The 23,392-nt window shown below is 47.1% G+C and overlaps 1 pseudogene; it reads left to right on the forward strand.

Annotated features, from left to right (window-relative positions):
- Nucleotides 1-22,507: 22,507 nt before the first annotated feature.
- On the forward strand, nucleotides 22,508-22,764 carry LOC114200349 (small nuclear ribonucleoprotein E pseudogene; annotated as a pseudogene).
- Nucleotides 22,765-23,392: the final 628 nt, after the last annotated feature.

Here is a 23,392-nt window from a genome sequence, read left to right on the forward strand (position 1 = left end):
CTAACATACAACAGATAACAGATATTAACTGTAAAATTAGAATTTATTGTCTTTATTGTGTACCCTTTTTGAACTGTTTCATCTTAAGTGTTAAAACATTTACAAGGGCTTTCAAAGACAAATTCTGAACTTTATCACCTCATGTGTGTTTTTCCTTATGATGTCTTAAGTTCTTTGAATTATCCTACCACCAAGGTTTTCAGAAAATTAACCTATATTACTATATTTGTATATAATCTTCAAAACCATATCATGAGTAAATATCTACAATTACCTTCTACAAATACAGTGCAGAATAAAACAAAAGCATACAGCTCTCAGAGTATATTCTATCCTACTGTATAAAATTAGCTTGGAAACAAAAGGAAAGCTAACACTAGAAATCGTCCTGAAATGATACGGCATTCTTTGGATGCCTATACCTCTCAGGAAATGTACTTCCAACTATCACTTAAGATGGAAAGAATAAAAAGAAAAAAAAAATCTTACATGCAATCAGAAATGCCTCAGTCTCCTTCAACCCCAAGTAAAAAACTAGAGAGAAGTGAAGTATACTCACAAGGAGAGCGGTGAAGGTCAAAGCCTCCTGATAAAGGATTCTGAGTGGCTGCTGTAACCAACTACCGCAACTGAGCACCTAACGTAAATTTATTACCTCACAGTTCTAAAGGTCACAAATCCAACATGGGTATCACTGGCTAAAATCAAGATGTCAGCAAGGCTAGTTCCTTCCGTGATGTGGACTCTAGGGAGAATCCATTTTCTTGACTTTTCCAGCTTCTAGAGGCTACTCAATCTCCTTACCTTCAGAGTGCTTCACTCCACCCTCCGCTTGTTGTCACCTCTCCTTCTCCGACTCTGACTCTCCCACCTCCCTCTTAAAGGACCCTTGCGATTACACTGCATTCACCCAGATAACCTAGGACCATCTCTCCCTTAACACAATCACATCTGCAAAGCCCTTCTGCCAGTTATGGTAACATACAGGTTCCAGAGATTCCCACACGAACATCTTCATGGGCTACTGTGCCACCTCCCAGAAGTTCACTTAACCCAGTTTAGCAAAATCAAATACGAAGAATCCTCTATACCTCTATCCCGTTCCTTTTTGCTCACCTATGTTATAAAATCCATACATGTCAGCTATTGGATTTGTATCTACTATGCCGTTCAACTGTAAGACTTTACGGAACACACTGAGAAAGAGGAAAGCAGCCCCCGACATCTGGAAGCCCTGCTACTATCAGCTAGGCCTTGTTGCTGCTACAAACTGGCTAGCAGCTCAGAGTGAGGCACTCACAGCTAGGTCTTGATGATTCTCCTCTTGAAAATACACAACTTCAGAGAACAACAACATCAGAGAAGGGCACTCTGTGACCATAAGGGACAAAGAATAAACATCACTCTGTAATCATACCTGAACAAAGCAAAAAACATGAATACCATCCAAATCACAAAAATGACTAAATATCTCCCCACCATGGCTTACATGAATGACTTGCTTCTTATTAACAATAAGTTTTAAGTTCAACCCACCCAGTCTTCTTTCCTTCTATATAAGATTAAGATACTCAATCATAGAATTATCTCTGCTTCCTAACAGCATCCAATACAAATCAAAGCCCCATTTCTTTAAACTCTTTCCAAATCACCCAAGCCCAAATCCTATTTTTAAAAGTTCCTTTCAAATGCTCTCTTATTGAAACACCCCACAATTCCCAATGGTGTGCATTTTCCCTTACTGCAACATGCAATCAACCCAACTTGTCCAACTACAGGTATATTCCTGGTGGTCTTTGGCTGGAGAGCAGTGACAAAGCTCAGAAAAAACTTACAGACCTCCAGACACCTGCATTTCAAATTTAGATACAAGACTGATGATTGGCTCCCATCTTCTGCCCAACCTCTATTCTCAAGAGGGAAGGGCTAAAGTTTTTATCTGCAGTACATGGAGTGAGCCATGGAGATGAAGGCAAGACCCTGGTAGAAAAAGGCAGGTAAACTGACCTAGGGAAGCAGTAGAGAGAGCATGATTCCTGGCATCTCCATTATATTCCCACTCTATGTGGCCAAAAGGAAGCCAAGAAAATTAGAGGGTCCTAAAATCTCCCCTGTTGTAAAAGTCCTAGTGAACCCCAGAACTGCACCAAAAATACTACAGCCAAGTTAGGGAGCTTAAACCATAGCCAGAATAAGGAAGAATTTAAATTGTGCAGCTAGACCCCAAAATTCCCTGCCAGCTAGTTTCACAAGTTCTCCTTGGTCCTTTCATTAGCCTTACAACAAGCATTTTATGTAACCAATCTAGCTGGATCCGACATAACCCTGTTATGGTGGAGGTTTAAACTTTATAAGACTGTAAATATAGTACAGGCTATGAAATCAGCCTGCCTGGATTCAAACTCTCGTTCCATCACACACTGACTATGCCACCTTGGCTACATGCTGCGAAATACCTACTTCATATGCTTGTTGTGAAACTCAAATGAGATACCTAGTAAGCACTCAATAAATGTTATTTATTATTAATTTAATGAAGGGATTATGAGGCTATTTTGGTACTGTTATGTATTAATCTGTGACCATTTTAAAGTAACAGCTATATCAGTGAAAGTGGCAACATAAGAAAACCATTTGGAACGTACCATCTAAGTAAATGCACTTGAAGAATAGAGTACTGGGGTGCCTGGGAGGCTCAGTCAGTTAAGCGACCAGCTCTTGATCTCAGCTCAGGTTTTGATCACAGGGTTGTGAGTTCAAGCCCCCTGCTGGGCTCCATGCTAGGTGTGGAGCCTACTTAAAGAAGAAGAGATGGACCAAAAGACAAGTGATGCTGTGCAACTATGGCAGGTATAAAGAACAGGAACATATAAATTACTGTCCATATTTCAGTTCTCCTGCTGGATACTTAACAAGCTCGAGTCAGTGGTTTAGTATCCTGGGTAACAGTTCATGTGTGCATACTATTTAAAAATAGGTTAATCAAAAGCAGGTCACACATGAACCAATGAAAAATTTGTGTATGAACCAAGGATTATAATTAATCCAATTCTGTGCACCTGAAGTTCAAAATAAAAAGGAAAAAAAAAAGCCAGCAACAGGAAGAAAGAAAATAGATCATTGCCACCTGGTTAATAGATTTTAGCTACGTAATTATTGAAGTAATTGACAAGAGAACTCAGATATTCATAATACTAAAGACAAAAAAGGATTATTACATGAGTATTTATAAGTTAAACACTACACAATATACAAAAATTAACTCAAAATGGACCAAAGACCCCAAATGTAAGAGTTAAAACTCTTAAGAAGAAAACATAGATAGAAATCTTCATGACATTAGATTTGGTGATGATTTCTTTAATATAACACCAAAAACACAGGCAAAAAAAGAAAAAAAGATGTATAAAATGAACTTCATCAAAATTAACAACTGCTGTGCATCAAAGAACATTATCAATAGAGTAAAAAGGCAACCCACAGAATAGGAGAAAATATTTGCAAATTTGATATTTAATAAGGGATTAATATCCAGAATATATAAAGAACTCCTGAAAGTCAACAACAAAACAACCCAATTCAAAACGGGCAAAGGATTCAAATAGATATTTCTCCAAAGAAGATATACAAATGGCCAGGAAGAACATAAAATAGTGCTCAACATCACTAACCACCAGGGAAATGCAAATAAAAGCCACAATGAGATACCACTGCACCCCCGTTAGGATAACAATTATATTTTAAAACAACACGTGTTAGTGGAGAAACTGGAATCCTGGAGCGCTGCTGGTGGGACTGTGAAATGGTACAGCCACTGCAGCAATTTTTCCCAAAAAAATTAAACATAGAATTTTTTTATATGATGCCACAATTCCACTTCTCGGTATACACATACCTAAAAGAACTGAAAGCAAGATTTCGAAGAGGTATTTGTATTTGTACACCTGTGTTCATAGCAGCACTATTTACAAAGGCCAGGAAACAACCCAAATGTCCAGTGATGAATGCATGGGTAAACAAAATAGGGTTATGTCCATACAAGTGAATATCATCCAATGTCAAAAAGGAAAAAAATTCGGACACATGCTACGAGATGCATGAAACCTGAAAACCTTATGCTGATTGAAATAAGCCAGACATGAGAGGACAAATACTGTACGAGTCCACTTATATGATAACTGGAATAGTCAGATTCATAGAGACATAAGTAGAATGGTGGTTACCAAAAGCCGGAAGAAGAAAGGAATGGTAAGTTAATGACTCATGGGGACAGTTTCAGCTTGGAATAACAGCAAAGTTCTAGAGATGTGCAGTGGTGACGGTTGCACAAGATGTGACTGTACTTAATGCCACTGAATTGTACACTTAAAAATGTTAACCACATGCGATGTATACTGTATCAGAAAGGTAAAACTTACAGCATTACATGGCAAAACCAAAAAAGAGTTAACTAAGAATTGGCAGCATGTCCTAGAAAAAACTCAAGTATCTATGTTCACTCTAAATATGAATCATTTGAGAAAAGAATGCCAAAGACGGGAAACCCAGTGAACGTGCTCACTTCTGCACAGCTTCTGTAGAGGGTGGAGTACGTTCACCACCCAGAGGTGCTGGCTCAGAGGAAGCTGGGGTGACAAGGGGCAGAACTAAGGAACTTTAAAATCAGTGCCAAAACTAAGTCGTTTTCAGAGTGGCAAAGGTAATAAAGCTCCTGGCTACTATAACATGAGTCTTTTTCTCAATCCAAATGACAGAATATCCAATTAATTAAAAAGTAAAGCCAAAAACAAACAGCTCAATGGAACAGCATGGATTACAAAATTAAACCCCACGATTATAGTTACCTAAGTCATGACAAAGGTCCTAAATGGTGCTAAAGCGACTGGACATCCAGGTGGGGGGAAACAAAAAGACTCCTACCTCAAAACATACACAAAAAGTAAATTCCAGATGAACTGCAGATCTAAATGGGTGGAGAGGATCAATAAAGCATTTAAAGAAAACACAGAGAATACCTTCATAATTTTGGAATAGGCAAAGATTTCTTAAACAAGACACAGAAAGAACTGACCAGAAAACAATTTCTGTTAAAGTGAACTATATGAAAATTAAGAATTTCTCATCAGAAGATATATCACTGAGTGTTAAAGCATCCACAAAATGGAAAAAAAATTGCAATACCTATATTCGACCAAACTATCCTATTCGGAAAACATAAAAGTTGCAAATCAATATTTAAGAGATTAAAGGACTAATTTAAAAATGGGAACAAGACTTGAAGATGCTTCACAAGAGTGGCAAATGACCGTAAGTATATGAAAAGGTACTCAAATTCGTGAATCGTCAGGGAAGTGCGAACACAGTTTTTGTGCAGTAAATACGAGACGCTTACTGCAATGGCTTACATTAGAACATGCTGAGCGTCGGTAAAGAGCAGCCAGCGGGCCCGGCGCGGAGCTGCGGGAGGGCACCGCGGCCGCGCACCCGGGAACCGGCAGGCAGGGGTCCCTCTCCGAGGCACAGCCCCGACCAGAGGCGCACACGGCCGGGCACCAGAAAACACGACGCGCTGCAGCCCAGGCCGGGGACTGCCGGAGCGCCCGTCGCGAGGGCGGAGAGCGGCTACAGCCACACGGCCACTCGCTCAGAGCGCGCTCTACCGCAAGCTACGACTGCGGCGGTCCCCCGGCTGCAGGGTCCAGAAGGGCCCGAAGGAGGCAACGCCACGGCAGAGCTTTCCCAGCCGCGGCCATCGGGGCTGACGGCCGAGCGCGGGGCTGACGGGCGGGCCGGCCGCTGGGCGAGGGGACGCGAACACGTACAACGGGCCCCGGGCCGGTACGAGACACAGAGCCGAGCACACTCCGCGCCGCGCGGCGGAAGGCAACCACAGCGGACGTCCCGGCGGCGCCGCAGCGACGGAACAGGGAGCCCCCGCGCCGCCGCCCGCGCCGCCGGGCTCCCCACGCAAACCCGCAGGGCTGAGCCCACGGCGCTCGGCCGTCCGCACAGCCCGCGCCGCGGCCGGGCCGGGCCCGCCCCCGGGTCCCGACGCGCGCTCCGAGAAGGGCGCCGAGGGGACCACGCAGGTGCTCCCCGCCGGGAGGTCCGCCCGCCCGACGGCACGGCGCTGCGCCCCCCGGAGCTCCGGCGCGGGGGGGCCGTGGAGGAGGCGGGGGCTCAGGGGCAGGGGGCACCCCGCACCGAGGGCGGGGGCGCCGGGCGCGGCGGGGGGAGGGGCGGAGGGGGCGGGGGGCCCGGGCCGACTCACCGTGGTCTCCCGCACTTGGCTCTGGAAGTGCTGTTCCCGCGCCGACACCTCGTCCTGCCCCTCCATCCTCCCTCATGCCCGCCGCCGCGCCGCCCGCATCCGCGCGCTCCGCCGCACCATCGCCCGCCGGTCCGGGACGGGAGCGGACTGACAGCGGGCCGCCGTCCGCAGGGTCGGCTACCGCGACCCCCGCCGCCGCCGCCTCGGCCCCCTCGGCCCCCTCGACCGCCTCAGCCGCCTCAGCTGCCGCCCCAGCCGCCGCCTCAGGCGAAACCGCTCTAGCTGCGGAGGGCGGGCGCGGGGCGGGGCTGGGGCGGGACCTGACGTCAGAGGAAGGCGCTTTTGCGTCAGAGAAGCGCGCCGCGACGTCTGCGAACGGGAGCCGCCGAGGGGCGTGGCCTACTGGGGAGAGGAGGCGGGGCCACGCCCCCAGGAAGTGGAGGCCGGAGCCAGGCTGTCAGGAGCAGTACCCGGCCCGGTGGGGACGGGGCGCGGGTCGGTTTGCTGGAACGGGTTCTTCCCTCTGTCGCAGTGGCAGGTGGGCGGCCGGCCACAGTCTCGGTGCAGTTGTTCCCGGCAGAAGGGAATCATCGTGGCCCGGCGCCCGGCCCCGCCGGCAGAGCACTGCGCAGGGTCAAGCCGGTCTCCCACGAAAACCTGGGCTCGGCCAAAGCAGGTCAAAGGCCAGGAAGGACTGGCTTCGGACACGTTTCGGGCGGACCCCTGGAACCCTGGCTTCTGTGGCTCTGCTAACGGGTTTGCCCGCTCGGGAAGCGTAGATAGCCCTGAATGTGAGGCCCTTGCCAACTCGGTAGAGTCGCCTCCCTGCCCCCGGGGTGTTTTACGACCCCCCGGAGACCCTCAGCAGACGTTGATATTAGGGACCTCCAGACCTACCGAACACAGTCATTCATCCCCATGGTACGTTCAGTATCCTTTTTGGATTTTTTGGATTCTTGCCATGAAAAAAGTTTGAAGGAATATTTATCATTTTACTTTTGGATTTATTTGACTATAAAGAAGTCATTTAAATTGCTATTGGCTGTGTGATTTTGGGGGGCATCTCTAATCGAAAATTCTAAGGAAGTAAAAATATCTAGAAATTGCTTTCAAATTATTTTAATGATATATGTGCATTTAGATTTTTCAGTATCTTTTGCAATTTTGAATTAAAAATGTTTTCATGACTCAAAAAAAAATGTTTTTAAGGTCTCCAAAAATCGTGTCAACCCCATATACTGTGCTTATGATGCAGTAGGCTGTAAACTGTTGGTAGTGGGAGGACTCAGAACATGAGGTTTGTTCTGAGGGAGTGCCCCTGCAGCCATAGGCTGATTAGAAACCAGGAATGCTTCCAACTGCTTAAATGCAGTGTTCACTTTTATTTTTAAAATGTCTCAGAATCCAAAAGAACCAGGGAAAGACAAAGTATCTGAGTCTGTTTTTCGAGACACCCGGATTCTGAGAGCTGGGTTAAATACTTGTCCAAAATGCTCTGCATAACTTCTGGGTTAATCTCTCCAGATCAGAGGGTAAGCAGATCAGATTTTAAGATGTAAAGGTATTTAGGTGTGTTCCACAAAGTGGGTGCATGTATTTCTGCTCTTTCTAACCCAACCTCCAAGCATGTAGAACTTTATGTTTTCTTCATCCCTTAGCCCAGGGTAGGAGGCTTCAAAAATGGCCAGAACCTCACCCCTCCCTATACGCCTCCTGTTTGCCTTGCCGTGTTGCCCCTCCTTCCATCAAGAAGTGGTGTTGGGGCGCCTGGGTGGCTCAGTCATTGAGCATCTGCGTTCGGCTCAGGTCATGATCCCAGGGTCCTGAGATAGAGCCCTGCATCAGCAGAAAGCTTGCTTCTCCCTCTTCCATTCCCCCCGCTTGTGTTCCCTCTCTAGCTGTCTCTCTCTGTCAAATAAATAAAATCTTTTTAAAAGGGAGGGAGGGAGGGAGGAAGGAAGGAAAGAAAGAAAGAAAAAAGAAAGAAAGAAAGGGAAGGAAATGGAAGGGAAGAAGGGAAGGGAGAGGAGAAATGGTGTTTATTTTCCACCCCCTTGAATCTGGGCCTGAACAGGTGACTTGCTTTGGCCAGAAGGACAGCAGAAGCTATGAAGCTACTTTGAAAAGTGCTTGTGCATCAGGGCTGGTCCCTTCTTACCACCCCTGGGCATCCTCCAACCGCTACTGTGCAAGTAAGCCCCAACCAAGCTAGAGATAGGGATCCCAGTTTTCTCTGGCACCTATCTAACACACTCTTTTTTGCATCCCTCTAAAACATAAATCTTCCCAAAACAGTTTTTCTCCCCTGCTAAATGTACTGCAATGCAGTTATTCTCACTAACTGTAGAATTAAATTAAACTCCTTAACTTGGCATTCAGGAGCTTGACTTTGGGGCTCCACCCCACCCTTCCAGACATCCCCCCACTTCATTCCCTGAAGAGCTCTTGGCTACAGCCTGGCTTCCTTCCCTCTCCAATCCCCAATTCCAAGGGCCAGCCCCTTTACTTACTCCATATCCTCTTTCCTACTATTCAGAGTCAGTGCTACCCTTCACCGTTCCCACCAAGACCTTCCTTCTCTGAAAAGGGAACCCTCTTACACTGCTGGTGGGAATGCAAGCTGGTATAGCCACTCTGGAAAACAGTATGGAGTTTCCTCAAAAACTGAAAATAGATCTACCCTACGACCCAGCAATTGCACTACTAGGTATTTACCCAAAGGATACAAACGTAGTGATCCAAAGGGGCACCTGCACCCCAATGTCTATAGCAGCAATGTCCACAATAGCCAAACTATGGAAAGAGCCCAGATGTCCACCAACAGATGAATGGATAAGGAAGATGTGGTTCATATATACAATGGAATATTACTCAGCATCAAAAAGAATGAAATCTTACCATTTGCAACAACATGGATGGAACTAGAGGATATTATGCTGAGCGAAATAAGTCAATCAGAGAAAGACAACTATCATATGATTTCACTCGTGGAATTTAAGAAGGAAAAAAAGATGATCATAGGAGAAGGCAGGGGAAAAATAAAATAAGATGAAATCAGAGAAGAGACAAACCATCAGTCTCTTAACTCTAGGGACCAAACTGAGGGTTGCTGGAGGAGCAGTGGCTGGGGGATGGGGTAACCGGGTGATAGGCATTAAGGAGGACATGGGATGAAATGAGCACTGGGTGTTATATCCAAATGATGAATCAATGACCTCTACCCCAGAAACTAATAATACATTATGTGTTAATTGATTGAATCTAAATTAAATAAATAAATTAAAAAGACCTGTCTTCTCCACAGTCTTTCCTGATGATTCCAGACACTTCATTCACACATTCACCAAAACTGTGGGGACACGATGGAAAGACGGCTGGGGCGCCTGGGTGGCTCAGTGGGTTAAGCACCTGACTTCGGCTCAGGCCATGATCCCAGAGTCCTGGGATCAAGTCCCGCATCAGGCTCCCCTGTCAATGGGGAGTCTGCTTCTCCCTTTCCCTCCGTCCCTCTCCCCTGCTTGTGCTCCCTCTCTCTCTCTCTTTCTCAAGTAAATAAAGTCTTAAAAAAAGAGAGAGAGAGAGAAAGGGAGAAAGAAAGGAAAGAAGGAAGAAAAGAAAAGAAAACTGCTTCAGTCCCTGCTCTCACAGAGGTCACAATCCAAGGGTAAAGCAGAAAGCTTACAGAGGTTATGTTCCTAGCCATTCATTTGGCCCTTAGCACACATGCCCTTGTATCTGTGTCTAGTGACAGTCAACATATAAGCTCTTTAAGGTCTAGAATATCTTTTCTTGCATCTTGTAAACATCTGTGTACTTCCTGCAATACCTGATAGAATGCCTTGCACAAAGTAGACACCTAACAAATATTTCTGGGTCAGTAGGCTGGTTGCCCTGAGAAATTTCCCAGACTTCTTCACATTTCAGTATGTCTTCAAATTTCTATATGGATGTAAATAATTGCCTGGGCCTTGCTGGTGCTTCCAACCTTACCGTTCACGGACATCCGTGATGAAAGGCCATGCTTGTCACTGTGTCCTCTGGCTTCACTGCCATGTCATGTCTTTGAAACTGCTCCAATTCCAGGTAATTCCCCTCGCTTCACTAGGCCTTGCTTTGATTTTCTTGGTCATGATGAAATCAAAGTTTTGAGATATAAGGTGACAGAGACCATTTTTTTTAACCTCTTTATGCCCTATACAAAACCAAGCCAAGCGGTACTGAGATGTACCCTGTATTCCTTCCAGGCTCTGTCAGAGAGGAGCTCTGTCTTTTTCCCTTAGCCAAATACAGCAAGAGAGATGAACAAGAAAAAGTCGAGAAACAGCCCAGCTATCCCTCTGCAGTGGAATGGGGAAATAAACTGTGATGTGTTCATGCAATGGAATAATCCCCTGGGGTAAAAAAATCAATGAGCTACAGCTGCAAGCAACAATATGGACAAATCTCTGAAACAGTGTTGAGCAAAAGGCCAAACAATGCCTACTGTATGATTCCGTCTGTGTGAAGTCCCAAACCGTGCAAAACAAAACAAGGTATTACTGAGGGATACAAACATGTAGTAGAATTATAGAGAAAGAGGGGCAAGGATAAACTTCCAGGAAGGAAGGTCAGGGCCGAGAACAGCGGGAGGTGCTCAGGGGGCCGCAGAGGTGACTGTGCTCATTGCTAAGACTTGCATCTGGACCCTGGATGGGGCTGTTGCCACTTGCATAATGGATCCCCCACAGGGGATCCCCCTCACGTCACTGCACCGGGTCTCTCTAACTGGAGGAGCCTGGGTCACGTGGCTACACCCGAGTTGCAAAGGAAGTGAGTATGGGATATTTTTGGCTTCTTTTTTGGGATGGAGTCCCTGCCTCACAGGATATGGGATTCTCATAACATGGAAAGGGGCTTCGGATATGATTCAGCCTAAAGGAATTATTTGGTCCAAATACAAAGTTCTCTGGTGCCCCAGCATAACCAAAGTATAAAATTTAGACTCTCTAGAGAAACAGATGGACTTTAGGGTTTTGTTAAGTGATAACCATCCAGCGCTGTGCTGGAGACCAGCTCTCAAACAGCAGTTGTTAATTTTCAGGAATTTTGTGAGCCAATTGTTAAACATAACCATTATTTCAAGCTAAGTTATATAAACTTACATTCAAATTATATTTTTAAGGGACGCCTGGGTGGCTCAGTCGGTTAATCGTCTGCCTTCGGCTCAGGTCATGATCCCAGAGTGCTGGGATCGAGTCCTGCCTTGGGCTCCTTGCTCGGCACGGAGCTTGCTTCTCTCCCTGCTTGTGCTCGCTCTCTCTCTCTCTCTCTCTCTCTCTGATAAATAAACCCTTTTTTAAAATTTATATTTTTAAAAGGTAGCAAATATTCAAAAGCCATCATGTCTTCATTATCTTATACTTCACTCTCCGCTGTGCTCCTAAAGTTACTTCAGTCCACAGCAGTGTGTTACTCTTCCTTCAGTGACCTCACTTTGGCAGCTGGAATCAGCCATGGTGGGAGCATCTACGCCATGGAAATCAGCAAATGATACAAATCAGGGCCCCTTTTCCTCCCCCTTGTAGAGCAATTTTTAGTTATAGCATACCATGGAAGCTGCCAAAGTTTTGGAAATCACCTAAGTGAAGATTTTCCGTATTGGGAGCTAATGTCAAACAACCAGCTGATCAAAGTCGGTGTCCTTGGAGGGAAATTGAGGGGAATGAGACCCTCGTGGCTGATCGTCCCAGGTGTCTGGAGAGGTAGAGGGCTCCTACAGGGAAAATAGGATTTTCTCAGGAAAACAGTTCTAACCCCATGAGAGTACAACTAGGTTTCACATTGATCACAACTCACCAGTGGTTTGTGTATTTGTTGGTTTTCTAAAGGGCCAAGATGAAATCACTGTTCCCTGTCACGGGAGAAGCAGCAAGCAGGTCCAGGTGCAGAGAGGAGATAGACCTTGTGAGAGTGTACCAGTCCCCCGGAGACGCCACCACAGTGTGCCCCAGGCCGAGCAGATTAACAGAATCTTAATTTCTCCAAGCTCTGGAGGCTGGAAGCCTGACTTGAAGGCAACAGCGGGGCTAGCTGTCCTGAGGCTCTCTCCTTGGCGTGTGGATGGCTGTCTTTGTGTGTCATCCGTCTGTGTGTCTGTCTCATCTCTTCTTACAAGGACACCAGACACATTGAACTAGGGCCCTCCCATATGACCTCATTTAACTTAATCACCTCTTTGTGTTTTTTGTTTTGTTTTGTTTTGTTGGGGTTTTTTTTTAGAGAGAGAGAGAGAGAGAGCAGGGGTAGGGGGTGGTAAGAGAGGGAGAGAGAGCAGCGAATCCCAAGCAGCCTCCATGCCCAACGTGGAGCCCAAGACAAGGCTAGACCTTACAACCCTAAGATCACAACCTGAACCAAAATCAAGAGTCGGACGCTAAACCAACTGAGCCACCCACGTGCCCCAACGGAATCACCTCTTTGAAGACCCCATCCCAATTAGAGCCGCATTCTGAGGTCCTGGGATCAGGATGTCCACATGTGAATTTAGAGGGACACAATTCAGCCCAATAGGGGGCATGTTTAAGTTCTCTTCTGACTGTCTGCTTTTCTGAGGGAAAGAAACAGCAAGATCGTCCTCCAGAGGGAAGAATGTAGTGTTTGAGGTCCTGGGAGAGAAGAGGTATGACATAGTCACCAAGGGGCAGGCAGGAGTGGACACAGTCATAGGGTACTAGCAGGGGCAGACACAGTCGGGGTGGGCGGGGGTGGACAGAGCCCCCAGGGGGCGGGCAGGGGTGGACACGGTCACTAGAGGGCAGGCAGGAGTAGACAGAGTCATAGGGTGCGGGCAGGGGTGGACAGAGTCACCAGAGAGTGGGAGGTAGTGGGCAGAGTCACCAAGGGACAGACAGGGGTGGGCGGAGTCACTAGAGGGTGGGCAGGAGTAGACACAGTAGGGGAGTGGGCAGGGGTGGACAGAGCCCCCAGGGGCGAGCAGGATGGATGAGGAAAGGCACATCATTTCCCGGCAGCACTAAGCTCCAGCTTGGCACCAGACCCCAGCATCTAACTGCCCCCTCTGCCCAGTAGCACCCTGGGCCCTGCTCTCCAGTTACTGTGCTCAGTGCTGACCAGCGTTTGTTAACATCAATAGATGAACTGCAACTTTGAAACCTAGAGGGGATGGTGTTTATGAACAGTGTCAGACATCCGAGTACTGGATTGGAATACCAGCTTTACCACTTCTTGGTTGGATGGTTCGGGGCAAGTCACTGATCTGCTTTGTGCCCCTGTTTTCTCATCTGTAAATCAGCTGGAAATAATGAAGAGGCTTCACTGGCATTGGTCATTGTGGTGAAATGCCATATCCACGAAGTGCAAAGGCACCCGAAATTTAGCTGTCATCACCATCGTCATCTGAAAAACCAGGACCTCAGCATGGACTGCACTGACATTTACCTATTGGGTTATGTACCCAAGAAATAGTCATAAATTTCAAGGAAATTCATGGCAAACTTGTAACTCCTACACAGGGGATGAAAGACAATGCTTACAGTGGAAGAGCAGAGCTTCAATTTGCCAAGATATTGCGTGGCTGTGGGTATCCAAGAGTTGGGACTTAGAAGGACCAACCAAAGGAAATGAAGGGATGTGGACCTGGCGTTGGCAGGGGTGGGTGTGATTACAGGGAATCATGGGAAATATAAGTCCACAGATAGAAAGGCATCCCCTCCTCGACTTGCCCTTCAACCTTGGTGTCAGCTTCTGACTTGGACAAGGTTCTGTCTTAGGTGAGTCACATGGTTTTCACCTGCCCTGCTAACTGTCACTGAAGCAGGAATAAAGAGATGATCAAGGTCGCTTGCAGAGGAAAGGAGAGGGACGTGAGGAATTCACGTGTGGGGAGAATTTGGTCTTATTCACCTAGCGTGCCATCACCTCACTGTGGCGCGCATCACCCTTTCCACAATAATGTATCAGATGCCACAAGAAAGGGGGACCCGCTAAATTCCAAGAGAAGACACCTGTAGACATCTTTAAAGGTTTTCCCCTTGCAGTATCCACACAAAATGGCCTGATCTCTGACTCAGAAACAACTAGAGGAGGCGCACTTTCTCACCAAGGTGTACGTCCGGTGGCAGGGAGCAGAACAGCAGTAGGGATGGCGGCCTGGGCCAACAAAGCAGGAGGACCAGGAGGAGACGGGACACGCCGAGGCTGGTCGGGCATGAATCAGGAGAACAAGGCGTGTTCTTGGACTCACCACAGCCCTGGTTTTGTCATGACGACGCGCCGGCCTGAATATCTCCCTGCGGCTCAGCAAAGCCTGCTGGGGCCTGAAGCCAAGGTACAGAAACTCTCTGAGAAAACATCCTTGGCTGGCAGAGCCAGCTCGGAGACGGCTCTAGAAGGAGTTAAGTGCTCAGGCAAAGGAGGCTGACCTTCCTTCCCCTTTTTATGATAGCTTGTTAACTCTTCTGTCTAAGGAAAATGAAAGAAATGCTGAGGAACATATATTGAAGAAGTGAGCCCTTCTCCCCTCTCCCTCAGACCTGCTCTCTGGAAAAGCCAGGGGTGAGGGCCTCTGCCCATTCCTACACACAAAGAAGTATTTGTTACCCAGGCCAGAGCTATTTTGCCACTTGATACTTTTATTTGACAACGTATCTCGGCTACGGTACCACATCACTATGTACAACTCTGTTTCATGCTTCCCACCGCTTCATCAGTACTCCATTGACTAGGACATTTTACATTTATTGATCTAGTCTTATGTGGATAGACATTTAGATTGTGCGGTTTTTTATTTTCTAGTCTTATCAGAACAGTGCTATACTGTATATCCTTTGTACATATATTTTTGCACGCCTGTAGGAGTCTTGGGGGCGAGTGGGCCACTGGAGAGAATCTCCTCCGGTTTGCTCCAGATGAAGCCAAGGCAGACCAGGCGCTTTTGGCAAAGGCTGCACGGGGCCCAGGTCCATCACGGCAGAGGGCTCCCGGGGCACCTGGGGGAACCGAGCCAAAGCTGGCTGGGAAGGGACTGGGTCACATTTGGAGTCTTCCCTGGCCACTGGGCCTGGGGAGGGAGACTGCCCTCAGAGACCTTGGGGAATTCACGCAGACCTCACCCAGGCCTCCCTCAGAGCTGCCGCCCCCGGGACAGGCCCACTGTGGGTAAATGAAGTCAGCAATGCCAGAAGGGAGGGGTCAGCCGGGACTCTCTCTTGCCTATTCCAGCGGCTTTAGAAAACACTAATTTTGGGGTGCCTGGGTGGCTCAGTCATTAAGCGTCTGCCTTCGGCTCGGGTTATGATCCCAGGGTTCGGGGATCGAGCCTAGTATAAGGCTCCCTGCTCAGCGGGAAGCCTGCTTCTCCCTCTCCCACTCCCCCTGCTTGTGTTCCCTCTCTCGCTGTGTCTCTCTCTGTCAAATAAATAAACACAATCTTAAAAAAAAAAGAAAGGAAAAGAAAAGAAAACACTAATTTAGCCCCTGAGCGCCCAGGCTCCATGCTTGAGAACTGGGCCCGGGAGGGAGGGATGGTGGCGGGAGGGGCACAGTCCAGGTTCACTGTCATAACGAACGAGCAGTCACTGAACAAGCACCAGCCTCCAGCTGTCGGCTGTAACCTCAAGGGCATGAGGCAGGCATCTTGCCCAGTGTTACTTAAGGAACTAGAAAGGCTTATAACATATAGCTTGTAACACTGACAAAAATACCTTGGTTACCTTTTGCACTCCTGAGCTGTGGCATGCCTAAACATCCTGCTGCTTATGTTCCTCTTTTATCGTCTTTCTAACCCAGTTTTCAAGTGAGTGTCATAAAAATCACTCTATCCAGGAAGTCAGCGCCGTAATCTCCACGACATAAACTTGGACAGCAAGATACAGAATGCTGTTGGGACACCCTGATGTGCTCTCACAATGTGCTCCTTCGGGAAGTTACCGGCAGCTCAGCGGGACATGAGGATCCACACCGGGGAACGGAACAGAGGAACCGCTCGGGTGTCGCTGGGGACACGTTAGGTTTCGTGAGAAACTGCAATCTGAGAGGACACAGAAGCATTACTCCATCGGCGCAGGTCCTGCTCATTCGTGCGTTTGCCTTCTGGGAAGGTTTCTTTGACCATAAAACATCAAGACAAGCACACAAACAAAACATTAGCCCGAGACCCTGCGCGGCTCTGTTCTAATGTGATGTATGGCACAGCCGAAGTTCCCCTGTCGTTGTTTATGTATCTGCGTGCGCGTCTTGTCTCCGTTAGTATCAGCCCTCTAAGGGCAGGGCGCGGCCCCTGTAATTTCTCTCCCTGGTGTTGCTTCGGTTCTCCCTGGGCTGCGCGGGAAAGGCTTGCCGTAGACGATGACTCGGAGGTCACAGACCATCACAGACGCCTCGAAATGCCTTGCTTGCTCACCTCATCAAGAAATCTTCAACTGAGGCAAAATGCCCTCCGAGCTGGACACTTAGAAATTCAACACAAGAACCACACACACAAGCCCTGGTTCGGAAGATGCTGCCGGTAGAGAGGCATAGCTTGCCGTTTGTGTGATGGGGGTGCTGCACGCCTGGGCTTGCGGTGTTGGAAACATTAACGGGAGGTTGGGATCCATCCCCGACCAAGGCTGGTACCTGGGCTGCAGCCTCGGCTCCCCCACCTCCCCCTGGCTCCACCAGCCGGGTCCCACCAGCCTGCACCCCGTCCTCTTGGCAGAGGGGCCCTGGAGGAGGCCATCGGCGTCCCTGGGAGCCCTGGCGGAGCTAGGGGGCAGTCGTGCTACATGAGCTGCTCAGGCGGCTGGGGACTTGTGGCCTCCAGAGCCGGCTCTCGGTCCCCTGTCCCCAGGGCTCCCAGGCTTTGAGCTCAGGAGCCCATCACAAGTCAGAGTGCTGACATCTTTTGGACCAAAGATGACACTATTTATCCTGCTTATCTTTACACTTCATTTTTCCTTCCTCGTGGACTTAGCCCAGATCTTAGGGCGACGTCTTATAACGGAACCGAGAGACGATGTTACACAGAAGGAAGCTGAGGCTGGGAGGGGTCAGTGCTCAGCATATGGTCCTCTGCGTGGTCTTGTCCCAGCACAGGCCGGGCGGCCTGCTCCTCCGTCCTCCTTGCTGCCCGCGGGCTCTCCCCCGGGAGCCCAGCCGAACCAACTGCATGCTTCCCTGGGGAATAGGCCTTGAAGTGGGATGGCCTCCCCAGCGGGGCCTGAACAGCCCATCACTAAGAACATTCTGCTGGTATGTGGTACTTTACTCATTATTTAAATTCACAGTAACCCGCCAAGATAAACTAGGTTATCACCCCTTTTCAACAGATGAGGAGTCTGAAATATATGGTGATTAGCGCACCCAGGCTGGCACAGAGAATGAGCAGCAGAGGCAGCTCTGAATTCCTGACCTCTGTCCCAAGCCCAGAGCCCTCTGTGAAGTGCCCCACGGCCAGTCCAGGAGAAAGGGAGCGAACAGGGGATGGGACAGGGGAGCATAGACCTGTGGATACAGAAGCGGCTGCAGCAGAGACAGATGTAGCTATGGATCTAGAGACCATAAACATAGTTACCGTCATTGATACACTGTGACTGTCGATCCGATGGTTATGGATGCAGAGGTAAATATATGGTCATAGATAGACATTGACAAAGATAGAGACAGATACAAAGTGCTCCTTTGAGCTGGCCAAATTAAAATTCTTTTTTTTTTTAATTTTATTTATTTGACAGAGAAAGCTAGAGAGAGAGAGCACAAGCAGGGGGAGAGGCAGAGGGAGAGGGAGAAGCAAGCTCCCCGCTGAGCAGGGAGCCCGATGCAGGACTCGATCCCGGGACCCTGGGATCATGACCTGAGCCAAAAGCAGACGCTTAACTGACTGAGCCACCCAGGTGCCCCCCAAATTAAAATTCTGAGATGCAACTAGAAAGCCTGGGTCTAGAGACTGTAGCTCCTGGCTTCCTTCAGTCCACAGAACTCCTTGCTGAAGGGACGCCATGCCAGGGAGTGCAGGACGCTGGTTCCATAGACTCAAAGGCATGATAAAATTTCCCTCTCTCTTGTTCATCAAAATCAACATTCTATGTAGTTGGAAAATTTTCGAGCTTCCTGGGACAGCGTGGGAGAGTAGTTTATAAATAATTCTACTTTGTCTTTATATATGCAAGGATAGAAGGGAAACTCAAAAAAAAACAGTAAAAATATTTGTTTTATGTTTTACTATTATAAAATTAAATTATAATTTAAGAGCTTCAATACATTTCTAACCATGGTAGATTTTAAGGTAATTATGTGTCTCTTCAGTAATATATTTGCTATCAACTTATTGCATAAAAGGATTGCTTGTGAATTCAAAATTATTTTTAGATTTATAGCCCTTTCAAGTGAAAAAGGGGTTTTTCTGAAATACTTCCGATTTCCAATGTCTGGTGAATCTTCCATTTGCCATCAATAATGCCTCCAAGAGATATCCTCCTTCATATAAATCCAACCTGACATTCCTATAATGCACAGTGCAAGAGAGTGCTCTTAGGGCAAGAAATAATATCTCTGTGAATTATATTAGGCCAGCCTGTTGAAAACATTCATCCCACAATTTATGAATTCAGATGCTCCCAGAATATGCTTTGGTATTCTAAGGAGATGTAGGTGTTTTCATTTTCATTGGCTGTCTTGATAAATGTTTATTGTGGGCACTGAAAACTGCTGATCTGGAAAAACATTTTTGTACTCATTTGTTTGCCTGCCTCTAATGTTTATTACTCACATTATCAAAATTGTACATCTCTATTATGCAGCCTAAGGTTGTTTCGTTATTGTGATTTTTCCAACATAAAGCAGCATCGGTGGAAGCCTCGATGTGCAATGTCCGGCTGTACCCGCGCCTGGGCTGTCTGTCCGGGGGGGGCTTCGGGAGCACAGAAGCAGAGGTGTGGTTGGAGACACTGTCCTGTTTAGTGTCGTGTGACTTCATGTTGCTTCATGTGCTGTGCAGTGTTGTGTTGCATTACGCTGCCCATGGTATATTGTCTTACATCATCCAGAGACCATAGAGGCACGGTTGCGATGCAAAAAATAACAATTTCGTGTGGACTGAGGACAGAGTAAGTGTTTGGGCTAAATGATACATACCGTCCACACTGTCTACATTCACAGGGCAGTTGGTACTCTCTTCACTTTCTGTCCTGTCACTGTATCGTTACAATATGGGGTTTGATGGGGCACCTGGGTGGCTCAGTCGGTTAAGCGTCTGACTCCTCCTGATTTTGGCTCAGGTCATGATCTCAGGGTGGTGGGATGGAGCCCCATGTCGGGCTCCATGCTCAGTGGGGAGTCTGCTTGAGGTTCTCTCTCTCTCTCTCTCTCTCCCTCTGCCCCTCCCCCTACTCGCTCTCTCAAATAAATAAATCAATCTTTGAAAAGAATATGAGGATTGATTTGTTCATTTGGTTGTTTTAAAAGTTAAAGTCTGGCAGAGAATCATAGGGGAAGGGAGGGAAAAATGAAACAAGACGAAACCAGAGAGGGAGACAAACCGTAAGAGACTCTTAACCTCAGGAAACAAACGGAGCGTTGCTGGAGTGGTGGGGGGTGGGAGGGATGGGGTGGCTGGGTGATGGACACTGGGGAGGGAGGTATGTGCTATGGTGAGCGCTGTGAATTGTGCAAGACTGTTGAATCACAGACCTATACCTCTGAAACAAATAATACATTATATGTTAATTAAAAAAAAGAAAGAAAGAAAAGTTATACTGATCACATTGAAAAAAAAAAGTTAAAGTCTGGGATCTCAAAACTTACCCAGCCTGCTGCCTCTGGATGTGTGTGTGTGTGTGTGTGTGTGTGTGTGTGTGTGTGTGTGTGTGTTTTGAAGATCCCAGGGAACTGGGATGCTACAATTTATCTTCATAACCAGTTCTAATGCCCAAGCTCCCGAGTCAGCAGCCTTTATCAATACAAGTGAGGAGGCTCAGTTCCTCTCAGGCTGCACACTCAGTTCTTCTTACAGTGATGTCTGTCTTGCTTAGCTCCTGGCCTACTCCTGGGAGTGGGATTTAACCTGTTATTTGAATAATATTTATAAGAAAAAGCATGCAAATAAACATGTAGCATTAAATGAAGAATTATTTGTGAAAGCCACTCAATCATTTCCTGTAGTTAGGTCACTGAAAAGGAACCATACACTATTCATTTTCTGAAAGATTTGTTTCAGAAGCATTAGAAATCCAAGTGGGAATAAATCAGATTAATTTTCAAAATTAGCAGGGATAAGCTTTATTCTGAAATCATGAATGTTCTCTTTTAATTAAATTCAAATGCTTTTAATCCCTCTTAGGCATGTTATAATATTACATAGTAGACTGGCGTGTGGCGGGGGGAGGCAGCAAATATCCTTGATCCCTGTAAATAATTAGACTGGTTGGCTTGTAAAGCATAATGTCTAACATTGTAAAAATCCCAATCTTCTACTTCTGTCTCACTGGCAAAAACAAATAGGCTTGTGCCAGGCGTACACACTAAAACAGGAATTCAGTATTGTTCAAGGACACACACTACAGAGCCCCCGTTAGCTTGCAATGGTTTATTCAACTTGGTTTTCCTCTTCCCAAAAGCATATCAAGAAAATCATTAGATTAGCAGCTCTCACAATATGCTACTGCTCAGCCAGGTCATCAGCCAAGGGGTAGGGACAGGAATCCATTCACTGGAGTGCCATGGAGACATGGCAAAGAGCTTGTTTCTGCTTCCCTGAAACACTAGAGGTCCAGCGAGATGACAGCCGCCATTAACGTAAACGTGGCTACCAGCCCAGCCTGCCCAAACCCACCCTCATTCAGCGCTTCCAAGAAGGGGCAGGCCTGAATCTCACAGACACACCCGCACCCCTACCTCTTCTTCATTTACAGAGTCACAGTGGACCTTCTTCATCTGTTAATGATTGCAAGCAAGAGGAGACTCAAGCTTACACTGTGGGCAAAGTCAACACTTGCCTGCCCCAGGATATTGATGACGGTCTTCATGCACTACGCAGAGTGGGGGATACCTTGCTTGGGCGAGGAAGACTCCTACAAACACACCCTTCTTGTTCTCTTCGGTTTCACTCATTCAGTTCACCAGTATCACGTGCTCTGTGCTCAGCACTATCCTAGGAAGTGCAAGTACATGCACAAATAAAGTTTATAAGTAAATACAGGACAATACTTACAGGTCTCAGCTGTCCTATGCTTACACATTAGGAAAGAGACAAATGTAATTAATCATTTTAATTAATTAATTAAAATATTAGGTAATGACGGATAAGTGCTAGATAGAGAATTAAAATAGGATCTTGTGGTAGAGCAGATTAGGTCACTAGAGACACAGGGGGACTCTGAAATGTGGAAAGGGGAGGGTGGGCCGGAGGAACCACAGCAGCAGGACATCTTCCAAACCCCGGCCCCAGCCAGGCGTCCCTTGACCCACCGCCCTAAACTGAAGGTGGCCCAGGAGGGCTCACCCCTTCCCCACATCCCACAGGAGTTCTGCCCACCAAGACCAGGTGACCAAGCAGCACCAGCAGGGCTGACCCACTGACAAGAAGTGACTGGGGGACACATGCCCTCCTGCACTTAGAGAAATGGGGTGGCCTGGGGCTCAAGTAGGGAGGACCCAGAAGCATTCTAGACCTCCTAAAGCACCAGATGGCTTGGCCTGAGGAAGGTCCCTCTGCCCCTCAGGTGGCACTAGCAGGACCGGTGGGAGCCCCACCAGCACCAGATAAAAGCAGAGCAAACTAGCACCTCAAAGTTTCTGAACGTTCGAATCTTCTCAGAACCCCAGCTCACAAAAGTGGGCCAGGAGCTCTGTGCCGAACCTACACAGAGTGACAACCTGCCCCCTGAAATAAAAGCTATGTGCCTCACCCAGAGTCCCCAGTCCAAGAGCCGAAATGTCTGGAGACACCTGAAGATCACCTGTCACACCCAGAACTAGAAATGTCACAACAAATGGGAAAAGACAACTGGCACCAACAACAAAATCAGGTCAGATGTTGGAATTAACGGACAAGGAGTTTGAAGTAGACATCAATAAAAATGCCCCAGGGAGTAATTACAAATTCTCTGAAAACAAATGAAAATAGAAACCTCAGCAAATAAATAAAAATTATTTTAAAAAACGAAAATCACGATCTCTGAGTCCAATTATTTATTCCAGAAGCTCCTTTCTAAGGTAGCGTGCAGCTTAGCGCCGTCTCTGTCCGCTTCGGACACTGTGGCATACCACGGCCTGAGCCAGAAAATGCTGAAGATGATGGTGCTGCCCATCAACCTCATCTTCAGATCCCTGCGGAATAGCCCCTGATCCAGGTGTGGCGTTACGAGCACGTGAGCAGGCGGGTAGAGGGCTATGTCATTGACGAGTACATGAACCTCGGATGACGCAGAAGAGGTTTATTCTAAAAGTCAGGAAAACAACGGGCTCAGATCATGCTAAAAGGGGTTGATGTTACTCTGCTCCAAAGTGTCTCCAACTAGAAATGATCAATGAAGTGAGAAATTCTTGAGAAGGCCATGTACTTTGTTTTTTGAGGTGTCGTTTCTTAGAATAGTCCGAAAAAAATTTGTTCATACTGGTTTTTTTGAAGACTTTATTTATTTATTTATTTGAGAGACAGAGAGCACAGCTGGGGGAGAAGCAGAGAGAGAGGGAGAAGCAGACTCCCCACTGAGCAGGGAGCCCAACATGGGGCTCGATCCCAGGACCCCAGGTTCACGACCTGAGCCGAAGGCAGACGCTTAACTGACTGAGCCACCCAGGCGCCCCGTGTTCATACTGTTTTGATTACCTTTATGTTATTACCAGATGACAATAAATGCTGTGGGGTGTTTTTTACCTAAAAAGTAATAATCATAAATAAAGAATGAAAATTACAGAACTGAAAAAATACGGCAACCAAAATAGAAAACTCACTGGACAGGCTCCACGGTGCAGTAGAAAGGACACATGAGAAATCAGTGAACTTGAGGACAGACCAGTGGAATTTACACCACTTCAACAAGAGAGAGAAAATGACAGAAAAAAAAGCAGCTTCAGGGACTGTGGGACAATAATTAGCGATCCAACATTCATTTCCTCAGAGTCCCAAAAGGAAAGGGAAGAAGG

This window comes from Eumetopias jubatus, unplaced genomic scaffold (genome assembly GCF_037043125.1).
Source record: "Eumetopias jubatus isolate StellerSeaLion01/CBP00866 unplaced genomic scaffold, mEumJub1_p1.0 scaffold_14, whole genome shotgun sequence".
NCBI lineage: Eukaryota > Metazoa > Chordata > Mammalia > Carnivora > Otariidae > Eumetopias > Eumetopias jubatus.